General features: G+C 43.8%; 1 long non-coding RNA gene across 15 annotated transcripts in view; it reads left to right on the forward strand.

Moving 5' to 3' along the window:
* LOC119338398 overlaps nt 1-5,608 on the forward strand; it is a 6,433-nt gene extending 825 nt beyond the window's left edge. Inside the window, exons 2-12 of one of the 15 annotated variants that reach the window (XR_005163955.1) lie at nt 60-267; nt 425-499; nt 728-800; nt 1,014-1,078; nt 1,224-1,317; nt 1,615-1,756; nt 1,845-1,908; nt 2,283-3,116; nt 4,006-4,241; nt 4,431-4,608; nt 4,880-5,608. This is a non-coding gene — a long non-coding RNA (uncharacterized LOC119338398). Of the gene's footprint in view, nt 1-59; nt 268-424; nt 500-727; nt 801-1,013; nt 1,096-1,223; nt 1,318-1,563; nt 1,757-1,844; nt 1,909-2,282; nt 4,242-4,310; nt 4,372-4,430; nt 4,609-4,879 lie in introns of all 15 variants that reach the window. The other 14 variants (XR_005163960.1, XR_005163963.1, XR_005163956.1 and 11 more) reach the window with 14 other exon arrangements.
* Nucleotides 5,609-16,650: the final 11,042 nt, after the last annotated feature.

Consider the following 16,650-nt stretch of genomic DNA (forward strand, 5'->3'; position numbering starts at 1 on the left):
TTCTCTGATTCTCATGCCCCTCCCGATTTCTCTGAACTACGTGTCGTTCCTCTCTACAGGTGCCTTCATGGCCGCGTCATGGATCTCGCCGCCGTGGGCTGCTTGCTCCTCCTCGGACGGCCTGCCTCGCCCACGTCCAGGTCTAACTCGTGGGACGACGACGATGCCGCCACCATCGCGAATCTCTACGGCAGGCTGTGACCATGGCCGTGGCGCGAGGAGCGACGCCCTCCGCAAGGGCATGCCCTGGAGCGAGGAGGACCACAGGTTGTAATCTCTGACGACCTGTTCTCTGATTCTCATGCCCCTCCCGATTTTCACATAAAGATTCCTGCTAGAGTAGCAGGATGGTGCTACACTGATCCTCAAGACCACAAATTTATGCAATTTCCTTTTTTTTTATCATGTGGATGTCAACAAAAAGGGACCCGTGTTATATTGTCATGTGCCAGATTCAATTGTTTGCATCGAAGTTGTTTGGATTCACCAGGAGGAAGCGGTCAGTCGTTTTTCGTCCACATCCAATTGACTACAATTTCAGATTAGTTTTTGTTTTTGCAGCAATTCGAAACTGCAGAACACATGTTCATCTTCCCCCAACCTACACAGTCAATAGTAATAGTTTTTATGATGATACATGAGCCAGTACTATGGCTCAATTTGATATGCTATTTGGATAAATACACTTTTGTGGAATTGTGCGAACTTCTCTTCATGTTGTTTACAGGCAGCCAAAGTTACACATCCAGCCATGACGACTACATGTAATTGTTTGTACATAAGCCTCAGCTCAAGATAAGGTTGATGGAAGTACTTTCTATATATGTTCTCCCCATTTAAATTTTTTTTGATAAGTTCTATGGGATAGCTGGAGCGATGTTTGTTTTATTTATAATGTGTACATCTATGTATCATAACTTGTGGCTGCATGCCTATCAAGTATTTGATGCATTCACCTGAGATTAGTAATGATGTTAAGTCCTCCTAGATTAATCTCATATATACATTTGCAGGTTGTGCTTTACGATCCTAATGAGGGATTCGACAAGAAATATTTTCCTGCACTACACACTTAAATGTACATAGAGAAAAAAAGTATTTTTCCTGCACTACACACTTAAATCATTATATTGCTAATGCAAGTGAACAATCAGCATTTCTTATTGAGCCATGCTAATGTTTCTCTTTGTTTAATTGCGTACTCCTTTTGTTTACTTCTTCAGAAAGCACTTCGCTCTATTGCACACAAGCAAGAGCTATTTCTGCACCAATCTGTCCGAAGATATAAAGTTTGAACCAGCCCTTAGCTTGCATTTGGTAAGTTCATCTTTCAGGAGAATATGCATCTTACTTAGTTCGAGGTGAAATTTTGTTTGTCGCATCAGGAATCAAAAAAATATGGTGCCTCCGTATCTTTATATAAAGTCCTTACTATATATGTTGCCCCCTTCCATTGAATTGGATGTAACATTGTGTACACTTAATGTCAAGACTAATGTCTATCGCCAATTTCAGTATAGTCGAAACGTATTGATGGCACTGAAAATGATTCTGCTTTTGCAGGTCTGACCTGACTCTTCTTTGTACGTATGTAATTGGTTTATTTCTTGATAGGGTGGTACTCTCTGAATTTATTGATGAGCGTTCCCGTTGCTGCACCGCATTGTGGCCAAGTCCTCTTCTTGGCCATGCCAGTGACATGAGCAGGACGGTGTATACCGGCTTCCCAGACATGTGTCTGTCGAGGCCGCACCGGGTATAGCTACTCTCCCTCTTTAACCAACAGCAAGAACATTCTGTTTATGATGCGTATATGAAATCAATCAATGTTGCAACTCACACAGGTTTGTGGAGGTGATGGCACGAGTATTTACCAGGATGCTTGGAGATGCGTTGGCATATGTCCAGGTAATGAAATTGTTGGAAGTGATTGCTCAACACATATCTGGCTAGACTAAATAATTCAGATGGATTGAATTTTTTTGTCGGTAACGAGTTACACACATCTGTAATGCAGAACAACCTGGTCCACGCATCGGGTCTGACTTGAATATTTCAGGAGATGACTAGATGTAAATTTGACTTTCAGATAATACATCTGATGTTTCTCATTATCGAGATTATGCTTTTAAAAAATGTGTTTGTTTTGTTTAGTGTCAATCTATAACAAAATCTGTTTTGATTCCACTCCGGAAAATCTTCAAAGTGATGCTAATTCTCCATGATTATTAACTTGACGTCTGAAATCTTAATTTCCACTGTCCTATTTTGGTTTATTTCAGTTCAGTGTGGTAATCTGCAGCAATCAAGTTAACAAATCTGAAGCATTTTAGCAAGGCAACGGTGCAATTGCTCTTTTGGTGGAAGATGAAGCTTTTGTTGGGCTTGTGATGTTTTTTCTGAAGAAGTCTGACGATGAACTCAAAAGACAGATGGCATGCGGTATTTGTGATATATATAGAACTAAATGATTCAGGACTGCATTAGCTCCAGAAAGGGTGGCATTCTTCATATTTTGATGCAACTTCATGATACTAGGTCGTTTCTATTTGTTCTGATGCAACTTCTATAATGGCAGGTTGCTACTACAGGGTTACCTGATGTTGCCTCATGTCAGTTATATCTTCCAATATTTACAGAAACTTCTGAATCTGACACCAGGACATGCTGATGATAACCTTCCAGTTTTACTGAATCATAGTTACTTGAGTAATCTCTACTCCTAAAGTGTTCTTCGAAGGTGCTCATCACATCTGTCGATATACAACACCGTAGTTATTGATGGACGAACTTGGCATCTCAGCCAGTACTCTGCCTCATCAATAGTTTGATGTCCCTTTGCATGAAGTTAGGCCAACATCATAAGATCCGTAGCCTTTTTGAGGAGATGAAGGTGAAGATTATTAAGCCGGATAACCTCACATGTTGCATTCTAATGACCAGTCGTGCGGCATTGAACAGGATAGATGTTGTTGGAGAAGTTTTAGAAGAAATGCAAGAAAAGGATGTAGTTCTAGGGTGGTCTGCATATAGCATGGTTTCTATCCACCTGAGTGCTGGTTTGGTTTTAAATAACAGTCCGCTTTAAATAAACTCGAGGGCCTTGATTTTAGAAGGTAACATAAATATCTAGATTGAGTTCATGGTCATGGGGCTGTTTGTTACAGTTCAGGCAAGAGTTTAGTTCATAATGCTCAATTTCATCATGCTTGTATCACCACCACCGTGTAATATAACATAGTACTATGCACAATGATGCGTCAGCACTAAGCTCAGCATCTAAATAACTTGAAATGCTGGCTCAGAGTTTTTTTAGTTCATAAAAAATGATTTTATTTCTCCTGATGCATTGTTATTTAGGCTTCATTATTCTTCAATTTCTGGCAAAGTAATAAACATGCCATATATAAATTGGTAATGAACCGCTAAATATATATATGTTTTGTTATTTAGGCTTATTATTCTACAATTTCTGTCAAATTAATGAACATGCCATACATAAGTTGTTTTTGAACCCTATATATATATGTCCCCTGTTGCAACGTACAACCTCTTTTCCTTTATTTCTTTTTTTAATATTAAAGGCAGGTGAGTTTTTTTTACATTGTTTATAAATTTTTAAAACCATGGGAAAGTAGTGCATCAGGGAAGGTTCACCACTAGACACCCCTGATTGCAACAAAATATCCTTTATGTTTGATTTTTCTGGTAATTATGTATTTAACAGATCTCTCCTTAAAAAATAATAACAACCAGTGTTGAATTAATATAGTTCTAAATCTATATTTAGACACAATTGGTGTTGAGGCATTAAATATGTATACCCCGTTGCAACTCACGGGCTCCTCAGCCATATGTATGCTTCGACCTATTTATATGTTGTTTTCTTGGGCCTTGGTGCTCTCTACATCGCTTCACAAACTGTGACAGTAACAGTGAGGCTACTCCCTGTCCTTCTCATCTTTCAAACCCGTGGCACTGATGGATCACACCTTAACCTTGCAGGAGTTGTTATGGACCATCTGGTTTTCTTCAGGAATCCACACCACCGGCAATTCTAATGAGACCATCCAGCTGACATCCTTCTTGCTACAACCACTCTGTTCTGTACTTCTATTGCCTCATACGGCCTTTGGCAGATACCAGTGAGATGAACTCCACTAAAAATCCCTCAAGAATTGTGAACCCATTAATTAGGGATTTAACTTTAGAAAAATCAACAGAGTCTACAGCTAGGAGAGGTAATTTTAAAAAATTCTTGTTACTTGCAATTCCTGATCTAGGTTAAGAATGTACTGCTCACGATGCAGATTGTATATATATTATTTGGATGATCAGATGGGTCTTCTTCTACATTTGGTTACTCAGATTGTAAGTTATTGTGCAAATCTACTGTCATCATACTTTTACTTTCCTTTGTGTTGATGTAGAGGTACGAACAAAGCTACAAAGTGATAAGGGCACATGATCTAGAAATGGAAGGAGTACCTTTTGGTGCCTCATTGGTTATGGTTGTGATACGTATTTTGTGCATCTATTTGTAAAAGGAGTAGAAACCCAACCTAGAAGCATAAAGTGACAGAGAAATACCTGCTGCTCCTTAAACAGGTTGGTATAAGTCTTGGATATTTGGTTTAACATGCTACAGTGTATAAAAAACCGAGCTTGCATATAAAGCGGCCTGGAAGAACATTTGGACACTTTATATGTGGTGTGAAATTCAGGTTATTATCAATTACTTGCATGGAATAGGTAGCATGCTGAATTCATTTTTGTTACTGAACAAGTATCGTCATTTTATTAATTCTGGTTTAATACCGGACAATGATGCTTCATATCATTACGACGCTGCATAATTTATTCCACTCTTGTGTTGCAGGTCAAGAAAAAAGATGAAGTATCTCTGCGAGAAGTTGCCTTTTCTTTAAGCCTGTCGTCTTTTCAAAATCTCATCTACCCCCGATTCTGTCTGGACTTGGATATGATTATGGAATCGATCCGGAGGTTGCACAGAGCTCTGCAGAATTGCACTACAATGGGCAATATGAAGCCTTGGCTGCAGTAGGCATACCAGACTACAAGAAGTACTGGAGGAGATTTCTCACTTGAGATCAATTCATGGATGAGTGCAATGTAAATCCATAGCACACTTGACCAGAACCATCGACAACATTTTGTGATGCCCACTAGCCTTCTCCCTAGAATCAGTCTCTGTCGACTGGATGCCTATAGCTCCCAAGAGTTGCACTGTCATTGACTACCATCGACAACAAACTGCACACAGCAGCTGAAAAGGAGAAGAGGTGCTGCCATTAGCCTACCGGTGTCGACAGTATTGAGCAGAACATCACCTGTCCATTGCACTAAATAGATTGATTGATGGTTTGGGATCTTGCGATTTTTCATGTAGCAGGCAAAGGATGATGTCTTGTCCAGATTGTTTGGTAAGATCATCTATGCAAAGATTCGTTTCATGTTTCTCTCTTTTGCCAAGAAGTGCACACACATGTATTCTCATTTTTTGGTTGTTAGCTGTAGCGGGGTGATTAATTTTCTTGGTAGCTTTGCGCCTATGAAACTGTGGATAACATGTATATTGTCTGCTATACTTCCTCGCTGTAAGGCCACATTTTCTACTAGGTCTCGAGGGGCGCAATCATTTGTTATCCTGAGTGGTGCAGTGTCCATGGGTCCTTTGTGCGTCTGAATTGGTGTGTCCATGATTTGGCATATCGTGCACGCTAGGTGCAAGAGATGCATCAGTGCACTAAAGGCATGATTAGCACCTCTAATGGCCATGCTATAGCACGTCAAGGAGTACCTAGGTGGAACTGAAACTTGGGTAACGAGGAATCTGAAACTCCAATAGGCACTAGCATGTTTCACTATTTTCATTACAAACCTGAGCTTGTTCATGTATGAAGAATGGGCGTATTGATCTCATTTTTATTATGGTGCGGACATCTTGTAGAAGCACACAAGTTGATATTACAAATCTATAACATAAGAGGTATTAGCCTTGTTTTTTTTCCTAACAGTGATGTTGCAAAGTTTTTTCACGCCCTTTCACAAGTACTATATTTATTATTTCCCTGCAATATTTAGCATGATTGCATGCTATTTATACGGTACCTTTTTTATTCAAAATCAAGTGATTGATGGTCCTGAGCGAGGGGGAGGGAGAGGGAGAGAGAGTGAGAGTGACATATTACAATGAGAGAGGAGAGATAGAGAGCTTTGTTGTGAAATGTAGCATAATTACATCGTTACGTGTTTACCGAAAAAGGCTTTCGCCCCGCTTTATATATAAAGCAATGATCGACATACATGATGCAAACCACCCGACACCACACACACCCAAGGCAAATACAAGGGAGCTGACGAACAGCAACGCTACTCTAAACACCCCAAAGCAAACAACAAGTAGGCAGAAGAGCATAGCTAAGGGTCTAAAGAGCCCTCCATCGTGAACGAGTCACCGCGAGGAGACAAAGCCGTAACTCGACGAACCAGGGACTCCAAAGCGGTGCTTCCAAGAAAGAAACGACACCGAAGAGCCGCCACCGCCCGATCCAGGGAATCTAGGTTTTCACCCGGAATAACACGAAGGACGCAGGGTCACCGCGATGGAGCCTTCAAGAAGGGAACGACGCATGGACGCCGCCGCCATCGGTCTGGCTCCGAGCCAGACGAGGTTTTCACCCCGGCCACCACCCTTAGCCCCCGTCCAAGGTACAGCCCTACATGAGAGCGCCGACCGCACCACCACCGCGATCGTCGAAGGCCCACCCCATGCCGCCCACGCGGCCATGACAGCAAACTCGTCAGCGCCCGAGCCACGAGCTCCGCCCACGAGCCAGCAGGTCCCGCCACCAAGGCCGCCGCCTTGCATCCAGACAATCCGGAGACCATCAAAGGCACGAGCTTTGAGCCGACCGGCAAACCCCTAGCACCATCGGAACCGCCGGTGACCGACCCGCCCTGAACAACTATCGGCGGCAAGGAGGCACTAGGGCAAGAAAAGGGGAGGGGGAGCGGAGCTCGTCCGGACCGACGCATCCCTGCGCCGGTGACAGGTAGTCGGTCTACCCGTCCCTCCAGCAGCCTCCCCTGCATCACCCCTGACACCCTGCCATGGCTTCCAACCAGAACCTGCGAGGAAGAGGCAGCCACCCGTCCGCCGGCGAAGGCCGCCGGATCGACCGCACCCAGCCACCGAAGAAGGCCGCCAAGAGCGTCAACCACCACCACAGCACATGCGTCTCCACGCCCTGGCTAGGAGCAGCCGATGCCCCGCCACCCCACCGGAGCAGAACGAGGACCAGTTGCAACGCCACCACCTTGGAAGGGCCACCGGCCACCCCTGACGCCGCCAACCACCACCACCAGCCGGATCTGGGCAGGGGGTGCCAAATCCGCCGCCAGCACTCCCCGGGGCCTCCAGCCCCCACGAGCCAAGGAGGAGGGGGAGGAGGGGAGGAGGGAGCGCGGGCAGTCCACCAGGACGCCAGGAGGAGGGAGGAAAACGGAGCAGCGGTCGACCGGCGCCCGACGCCACCGATCAGGGGAGGGCGCCCCGCGCCGCCCGTCACCTGCACGTGGGAGGAAGACGCCTCGCCGCCGCCTGCGCCACGCGGCCTTTGGCCGGCGACGCCACCGGCGGGGGCGAGGGATGGGGGGCGGGGCGAGGAGACGGGGGCGGCGGCGCTAGGGTTGCCTCCCGGGGACGCCCGCGGGAGCGCCTTGGGAGGGGATTAGCGCTAACACCTCTGATCACCTCGTTACGTGTTTGAAATTCAAAGGTGGTGTTGATCGAGGTCGAAGAGGGGATTGGGAGCCGGATCTATCACTAATTGAGGTGGAAACCATGGAACGGGGTTGCGGAGAGAGTTGAGTTGTTGGAGAAAGAAATAGATATTGAGTGATTTATTGATACGAAAAGTAAATTGCAGATGTGCATGAGAAATCTATAGGTGTATGTTAACTTGGATAAATCTTCATACTCCCTCCGTTCCAAAATGTAGCGCCTATAATTTTTTTCTAAAAGTCAAACTTTATGAACTTTGACCAAGTATATAGAGAAAATTATATACATCTAGAATACCAAATACATATGCTTGATACATCACAAGACATACTTTCATATTATAGAGAAAATTTTAGTTTGGAATTTTTTGACATTTTGAAATATTTTTTCAATAGCAGGAGCATATGCTCCCATGTGCCAAAGTGCATTTCCGTTTGGTATTGTATTTTCTCTATAAACTTGATCAAAGTTTATAAAGTTTGACTTTGTAGAAAATCTATATGCACTACATTATGAAACAGAGGGAATACTAATTATATAGTACTTGTCCATGGTGGTCATGAGTTGAGCGTGCAAGTCAACCTAAAGACAACAATTCTAACCGGGAATATCTTAAGCGCATCATGTAGATCTTAATTATAACATATAATAATGTTTATCATTGCTTTCTGCGCACCGGTGGAGAGTGTACTCTAGGGGTGATGTGGGCTCCAGCCTTGAACAATTTTGTGAAGAAAAATAAAATAAATACATGTCTTAGCTAGGAAAATTTTTTTAGTATTTTGCTGTCTCAAAGTTTCACATTTTGTGTTCCGCCCCCGAGAATTCTGGTGTAGCTCCGCCACTATTTCTACGTATACATCATCAAAAAAGTTACATTGCAGTGGATTTCAATTATTTTCCAATTGTTGTAGGCTATCTTTTCTATATACGTGAAATATGATACACATTATATGCGTAATCAGAAAATATCTATACATGTAAAATTTGATATGCATTCTATTCGTAGGTGAAATTAAAATAAATAAATTAAAAGCCCGTGGCAACGCACGGGCGTTTTACTAGTATGTCAAAATAAACGAAGTGAGCATGCCAGCAGTAAAAGGTATTTTTAATACAGAGACTCGTGGACGAATGAGATAATTAGTAGTGCTTTTGGAAAAATCTTAAAGTGTTTTTGGGACAATAGTCCAGTAGTAAAAGGTACGTTGAGCTACCGCTTATAGATTGTCAAAAAAAAAGAAAAAAAATGGGCCGCATGTAAAAAATATCCTTCCAAATAACTGCTCGGTGATTACACAGTGTCCCACGAGCGATTAATCCACAGCATTGAGCGTGATCACTGTTAGAAGAAAAACAAACAAGATTCGCGTAAAGAGCGGGCGGGAGCTGTTCTGCCAATTGTTTGGCGAATGTTTTCCTCGCCCTCACTACGGCCATGAATTGGCGAGAATAGCACGCAGGCGCTCCGGGCGGGCTGGGCGAGCCGATTTTTTGGCGCTAGTCCAAACGGTTGCCAAATCCTGTGGGTGAGCCGATTTTTTGGTAGGGTTGGTGTTGGTGGTAAACCAAACGCACCCTTAAATTATTAGTTTTTTCATATAAGAATTTTAAATGGACATGCGATACCTGGTAATAAGAATGCTTGCTAGTTCCAAAGCAACACAGGAAAACCAATACTCCCTCCGTTCCAAAATATAGCGCGTCCTCGGTTTCCGTGCTTCAACTTTGACCATTAATTTAATCAACAAGACCGACTGCGGCGGGCGAAAAAATTATACCAATGAATTCGTATTCAAAAAAAGTTTTTAATTATATAATTTTTGATCCCGCCGCAGTCGGTCTCGTGGGTTAAATTTATGGTCAAAGTTGAACCTCGAAAAGCGTGGGCGCGCTATATTTTGGAACGGAGGGAGTATCAAAAAGTATGGACCACGAAATATATGCCATAACTTGTAAACCGTCTTGTTGCAAATAAACTAGCAGCTGCCTTGTAACTAGCTAGGCCGATCCCCTTCTGCTCTAGCTAACCGGCCTAGTGTCATCGTGATCCATAGCTAGCTAGCAAGGCAGGCATCTTCACTGACACATGCACTGATTACACCATTCCACACACTTGCTCACTGGCCCCCTACAGAGTTACCAAACTAGTACATGCATGGCGCCTTCAACCGACGCCTCAAAACTTAAGCGCCTGCATGGCGCCCCTGGCTGTGGCGTCGTGCTCTTGTTCATGGCGCCCTCGCCTAGGGCGTTATGCTTCTTGTTCTCAATACAAACCCACATGGCGCCCTTACCGGGGTGTCATGCTGTCTAGCATGGCGTCCCGGACACGGGCGTCATGCAAAAAGGGCCATTTTATGAAATTTTTATAAAATAGGTTCATTTTGTGTTGAATCTTACGAAAAATGTCAGTTTTGTAGTTTTTCACACCAGAGGACCTGGTTCACAGCACCGGCGGTCGGTGTCGTGGCAGCACATGGAGTAGTCCATGCGATGTGGATAGGAGTTGCGCATGGAGTAGTCGAGCTCGGGAAGGGAATCAATATCTATTGGGTATAGAAATCAATGGCACTGAATAAGATGCTTCCAATTCGGCACCAGAGTAGCGGCCAAGGACAGTCGGCCCGGGATCGGCCGAGGCGGGAGAAAACAGTTCTCTGGATGGCCCAGAACAACTGAGACGTGATCTGACGGCCAGAAATTATTCAAATGCGAAATCTGATGTCCCAAATCACTGCTAGCCCGAGAGAGCTCCGTTTAGGCTCAGTTTTACAGTCCTTAATGGCAGATACATTATAGCAACACTCATGTGTGTGTCATGGCTCGTCCACGTGCTCTCCCTCCTCCCAGACACCGACGTCCTTGGCACCGCGCGTGTCTACCTACACCGGCAGCTACGAGAAGACAACCGTGGCTTAATTGCTTGTCACCTCTATACTCCATCCGTCCACGAATAAGTGTACGTCTAAGTTTTGTCCTAAGTCAAAGTTTTAACACTTTGACCAACTTTCTAGAAAAAAGTAATAGCATTTATGATACTAAACTAGTATCAGTAGATCCATGACACACACAGGAGTGCACGACCAGCGGCCCCACGGTGTTGCGCTGAGCGGGAGATGGGGCGCGAGGAGGAGCAGCGGCTGAGCGGGTAGATGGGACGCAAGGACGACGGGAATTTGAGAATATCTTTTTATAGTTATATATAGGGAGAAAATATTTGGACACAAAATAGTTACCACAAGTCAATGCTAAGTGGGAGACAATAATTTAGTCAAAGTTAGCAACTCCAGCGTTTTGCTGCCACATCATCAAATCCACTCCTAAAACTACGTGAAGGTTCATTTAGGTCAACTCCAACACACGATCCTAAATGGACGTCTGCTTTGTTTAGATTTTGTCTATTCGGGTATGGCAATGGGGCGGCGGCCGGGGGTTCTGCTAGATGTGTGGGCCATACGCCCAACGCGCGGCCACATCTGGTCCGCCACGACCGGCCGGAGGCCCTTTTATGAACAATACACATTGTAAATAGTTTTAATAACCAAATAAATCAAACATTGCAAATAGTTTCACAAACAAATAGTCCCACGTCCAAATAAAAACATAATCAAATAGTTTTACAACCCAATCGAAATTGTCTTCAATATATGGAAAATAAATGAACCGATGCATCTACTGGTTTTCAATGTGAGTCCACATGTGCTCAACCAAGTCATCCTGGAGCTGCATATGAGTATGCCAATCACGCATTTCACGATGAAATTAGGCAAACTGTTCAAAGGTTGCCGGTTCTTGGTGCTCAGCCTCAACATTTTCACCCTGAAAATTAAAACCTTGGTCGTAGATGTTGTCATCACACTCATCCTCCACCTTCTTGTTGTGCATGATCACACAAGCAGTCGACACCTCCCAAAGCTTCTGGATGCTCCATGTCAGCGTAGGGTTTTGAATGATACCCCATCGAGATTGAAGAACGCCAAAAACACGCTCACATCCTTCCTAGCACTCTTTTGCATTTGGGAAAATCATTGTCTCTTGTCTCCTTGCGGATTGGATATTGTCTTCATAAGAGTTGACCATTGAGCATAGATACCATCAACTAAGTTGTATACCTAGTTGTAATGGTGGACATTGATCTCAAAGTTGACCTCTGGGGAGTGACCTTTTGCAAGCCTTGCGAACACTAGAGAACGCTGAAACACGTTGATATCATTATGAGAACCAGCCACGCCGAAGAAAAAATGACATATCCACATATCTTGTAAAGCCACCGCTTCTAGTATGGCAGTGACATCTTTCATGTGCCCCTTATACTGCCACTGCCAAGTAAATGGACAGTTCTTTCACTTCCAGTGCATACAATCTATGCTAGCAAGCATGCCCGGAAAGCCCCTATCGGCAATGATCGCCAACAATCTCTTTGTATCAGCGACAGTTGGCTCTCTCAAGTACTCAGGGCCAAACACTACCACCATAGCCTTGCAGAAATTGTAGATTGATAGGAGGCATGTGGACTCGGTCATACGCACGTACTCATCCACGAGATTGCCTGGAATTCCATACGCAAGCATGCGAATAGCCAAAGTGCATTTCTAATAAGATGAGAAGACAAGCTGGCCAAGGGCATCCTCTTTGCACTCAAAGTATGGGTTATATGCTACCACTCCCTCCTGAATACGATTGAACACATGTCTCGCCATACGGAAGTGGCAGCAGAATTGATGTGGTTTGAAGAGCGGCCCATTCTCAAAGTAATTGGCATAGAGCAGGGCGTGACCTCTCTCCCTATATTGCAGTTCAAGACCGGAGCATGACCCGAGATTGATCCCCTGACCCGAGGCCGCTGCCTAGCAATGTGGTCATTGACGACCAATGCAGCCACCACAAGGTCTTCGTCATCAAGGATGAATCATCCGGCGAACAAATTAAGTTGTGCAAAAAATACTCATCCCCACTATCCATGGTACCTTGTGAGCAAAGTGTCGAACACCTTGCGGTCGCGGTGGAGACGCAGCCGGGGAGAGCACTTCAAGCTCCCCTCACATGCAGTAGGCAAGGTTTGCTTTGGCGGGGCGCGCCCTGCGGCTATGCAGCACCTGCCGGAAGGTGTTGGAGTCGATGGGCGTCGTCTGCGGCCGTAGTTTCTCTCACACTTTTGCGACAACAAAGAGCCACAAATGCCGGCAAAAAACTCCTCCAAAACGCGGGCGTGGGCCGGCTATGGCAATGGCGTGGTCGTGGTTAGGGCGGCCTGGCAGGAAAGCGAGAAAAGCGACCGAGAAAATGGGTACCGACGGGTGGCGGCCGATGGTGGGGGTTGGAAGGAGGGACAGTGAAAGAGAAAAGGGGGTTGTGTCCCCGACGGCTGGCCAGGGGAGGACAGGGACGCACGTCCCGTCCGTCACGCGTTGTCTGTTTTGACGTAAACGCGACCCAAATTTAGGCCGGGAATGGGTCGAAACCAAACAAAAAGAAGGACGTTTAGCCGTTCGCTCTCGCGTGTTGGGCTATGTTTTGTGTGCGTTTAGTTTCAACCAGACGCATCCGGGCTATTTAGGGTCGTGCATAGGAGTTGGCCTACCAGTATCAAAGAGGATATGGTATATACATGGAGTATTACCTAACAGTTTAAATTATTTCACTTGCGCGGTGGCGCATACGCGTGACCAACTCCCAGTACGCCTCGGCCTGGCGTTATCATCAGGCTAGGTGCACACGGACTGACGGACGCATGCCCAATCGGACGGTGTTGGACCGGGTCGCGCTGTAGTTTCACGAAGAGAACATTCGCGTTCTAGATTCAGGGTTTTCTTTTTGACAAGGATAAAAAGGAAATTAAACCAGTCAGTAATGAATATAGATTAACACAACATATATTTATTTATTTTGTGATGAGGAACGCAACAGAAAAGTTTCAATACTCGACACTCGAAAACTCGGATCGCGGAGCAACCGAGCAACAGAAGCTACACATTATTCCAGAATTTAAACTTATACAGTTATATTACATGGGAGGGCGGCGGAGAACACCTGTAAAGGAAGAGCTTTGACAGGCTTTAATGCACGTTTCACTCGAAGGGTGGCAGGTGTTATCTATCAAACAGCAGTAACAATCCGGCATATCCACGCAGGTTCTAGCCTGGCAGAGCCCGTATGGTAAGTGGATCTTGCTGCCGTTTTCCATGACTCGCTCCAAGTTTCTGCCTGTGGAACAGGAAACAAACCGCCAATATTCATGTTAGTTTTCGACTCTATGGTACGATCACTCGGCGAATTAACCGTATGCACCAATCCGGAGAAAGAAAAATGGTTTGGAAGACAAATTAACTGAGGTTTGGCAATAGGCCTGGTGATTATCTAGCTGCCGGTACTTACATTGCCCGTGGTTACCAAAGCAGATGAGAAGAAGCACTGAGAGTACGACTGCGGTATGGAAGGGGTTCATGGACCTGGCCATGGAGGGAGTGAGACAGTGCTAGACGTGCTCGTAACCCCGTAGGGGTGTCCTCGTTTTATACATACTAACAATCAACGCGTAAACGGCTTGAAATAAAAGCACATCATTAATCAAAATCCAAAGATAGATTACCGAAATTTTGGCATTTTTAAGTGTCAAAAAACGTCTTACATTATGGGATGGAGGGAGTATTAAAGAGGAGTTTGTACGTTCGCCTCCTCGCCTCTGCCCCCCCCCCTCTACCCCCCCTCATTGATTAACTTTGAATAATCTAATCAAAATGGCACAGTTCAAAAAAATGCATTAATTTATGGAGAGTATCATATCCTTTGGACGGTAGGATCATATTAATTATTGGGAGTATCATACTTTGTATAGAAGGATCGTGTTAATTACAGAAAGTGGCATTGAGCGTTGGACGGGAGGATCGCATTAATTATGGAAAGTATCATCTAGCGTTGGATGGGAGGGTCGTGTTAATTGTGAAGAGTATCATTCTTTATATTGGGGATCACGTTAATTATGAAAAGTATAGTCAAATGTTGGATGAGAGGATCACATTAATTATGTAGATTATCACCGAGCGTTGAACGGGAGGATCACTATAATATGTATGCCCCCATTGCAACGCACATACAATTAGCGTTGGACAAGAAACATCATTCCAAATGCAGTACATGTCGGAGATCATCAAAAATCCAACATGAGTGTACATACCGGGAGTGTGTACTTCGCCTTGTTAGAAATATGCCCTAGAGGCAATAATATTGTATTAGTATATTTCCATTCTCATAATTAAAAGTTTATATTTTATTCTATAACTGTGATGATTTTGCAATATGTGATGTGAAAAACTCATATGCACGTGTGGAATGATAAAGTAAAGAATAGTTTCCTAGTCTCGCCTCTAAGAGTGGCTCAAGTGTTGTTAGTGATCCCGTTTCCGGATCTTAGGATATCATTAAGTGTAATTATGACCCTAAAACAACATTGAGAGTATGGTGTTAGAAAAACGATCAAGGCATGTACAATGGTGCTATCTTTTGAGTGCCACGTAGGATAAATGCTGAGGTGAAAGAGAGAGAAATCATAAGAAAAGGTTTGTCTTTTCTTATTTAAGAGATGATCTCCTAGCACAATATGTCTCGTCATGTTTTTAGGAGTAGCTAGTTATTGAAGATAAGACTAAGATATAAGCCACTGTAATTTTTTTGTCATCTCTAAATTGCATGCAATATTTAAGATAAGATTGTCTTATCAACCATTGTACATGCATGCCCTCATATTGAAGTGACATAAACTTGTTTGCTTATACTTTGAGATTATATTGTCTGAAATCAATTGCTATAACACAGAGTGTTAGCATTTGTTCTAGTTCCTCAAACCATGAGAGTATCGTAGTCACTTCCTACCGTACGGTGGACTTTGGGGTTGCTCAAACGTCATCTGTAATATGGATATCATAAGAACAACTTACAAGTTTATCGAAAAGTTTGACAAGGGACTGGATAGATCCAAAGTGGGATTTGCTCCTTCGACAATGGAGAGATATTTTTATGGCCCTCTCGGTGTGACAACATCCACCATCGTCTGTCCAGACACAGGTGACTACGTCACGGGGATGCCAAAACACTTCAACGAGAAAGAAGAACAAAACCAGCAACGAGAATGTCGGTATAGTGAGCATGTGCATGACTCAGGAGGATACCATTACACCTTGGTTTTTGTAAAGTATTGTGAAGCAAATGGAACATCACATGATAACTAAAGGTTCACTCGAATGTCATTCCTGTAATCATAGGGATCAATATGGACGTCCGTGATTCCGCTATCGGACATTGAACGAAGGGGATTCATTCATGTATATGATTTACCAAACCTACGGGATCATAAGCTTAAGGTAATCACGATATGTTGAGTGTTAGTAGGATGAGAGTATCGGGGATTTATTTGTGGAATTCTTTCATTATTATTCAGAATAGTTTTGAGAGGAACTGACAGCGTGTCTTTCTATGTGTCTGATTGAAACTTTGATCTTATAAGTATCGCGTGATTGTTAGCAATTAGGAAAGACTAAAAGATGGTTGAGTATGTGGACTTGCTACAAGAGCTCTTACATTGATTCTTTCAGATGTTATGATGAATTGTAATTTCCTCAATGACCGAGATCATAGTTTGTTAGTTTTTAATAAAGTTTTTGAGTTCATACTTTACCTTGTGAATGAATTATCTTAGTATAAGAAGTTATATGACAATATGTTGTTGTTCTAAGGATGATCATGATGTCCTCATGCCCGTATTTTTGTTTTATCGACACATCTATCTCTAAATATGTGGACATGATTATCGATTTTGGCTTTCACTTGAGGACAAGCGAGGTCTA

This window comes from Triticum dicoccoides, chromosome 7B (genome assembly GCF_002162155.2).
Source record: "Triticum dicoccoides isolate Atlit2015 ecotype Zavitan chromosome 7B, WEW_v2.0, whole genome shotgun sequence".
Lineage (NCBI taxonomy): Eukaryota > Viridiplantae > Streptophyta > Magnoliopsida > Poales > Poaceae > Triticum > Triticum dicoccoides.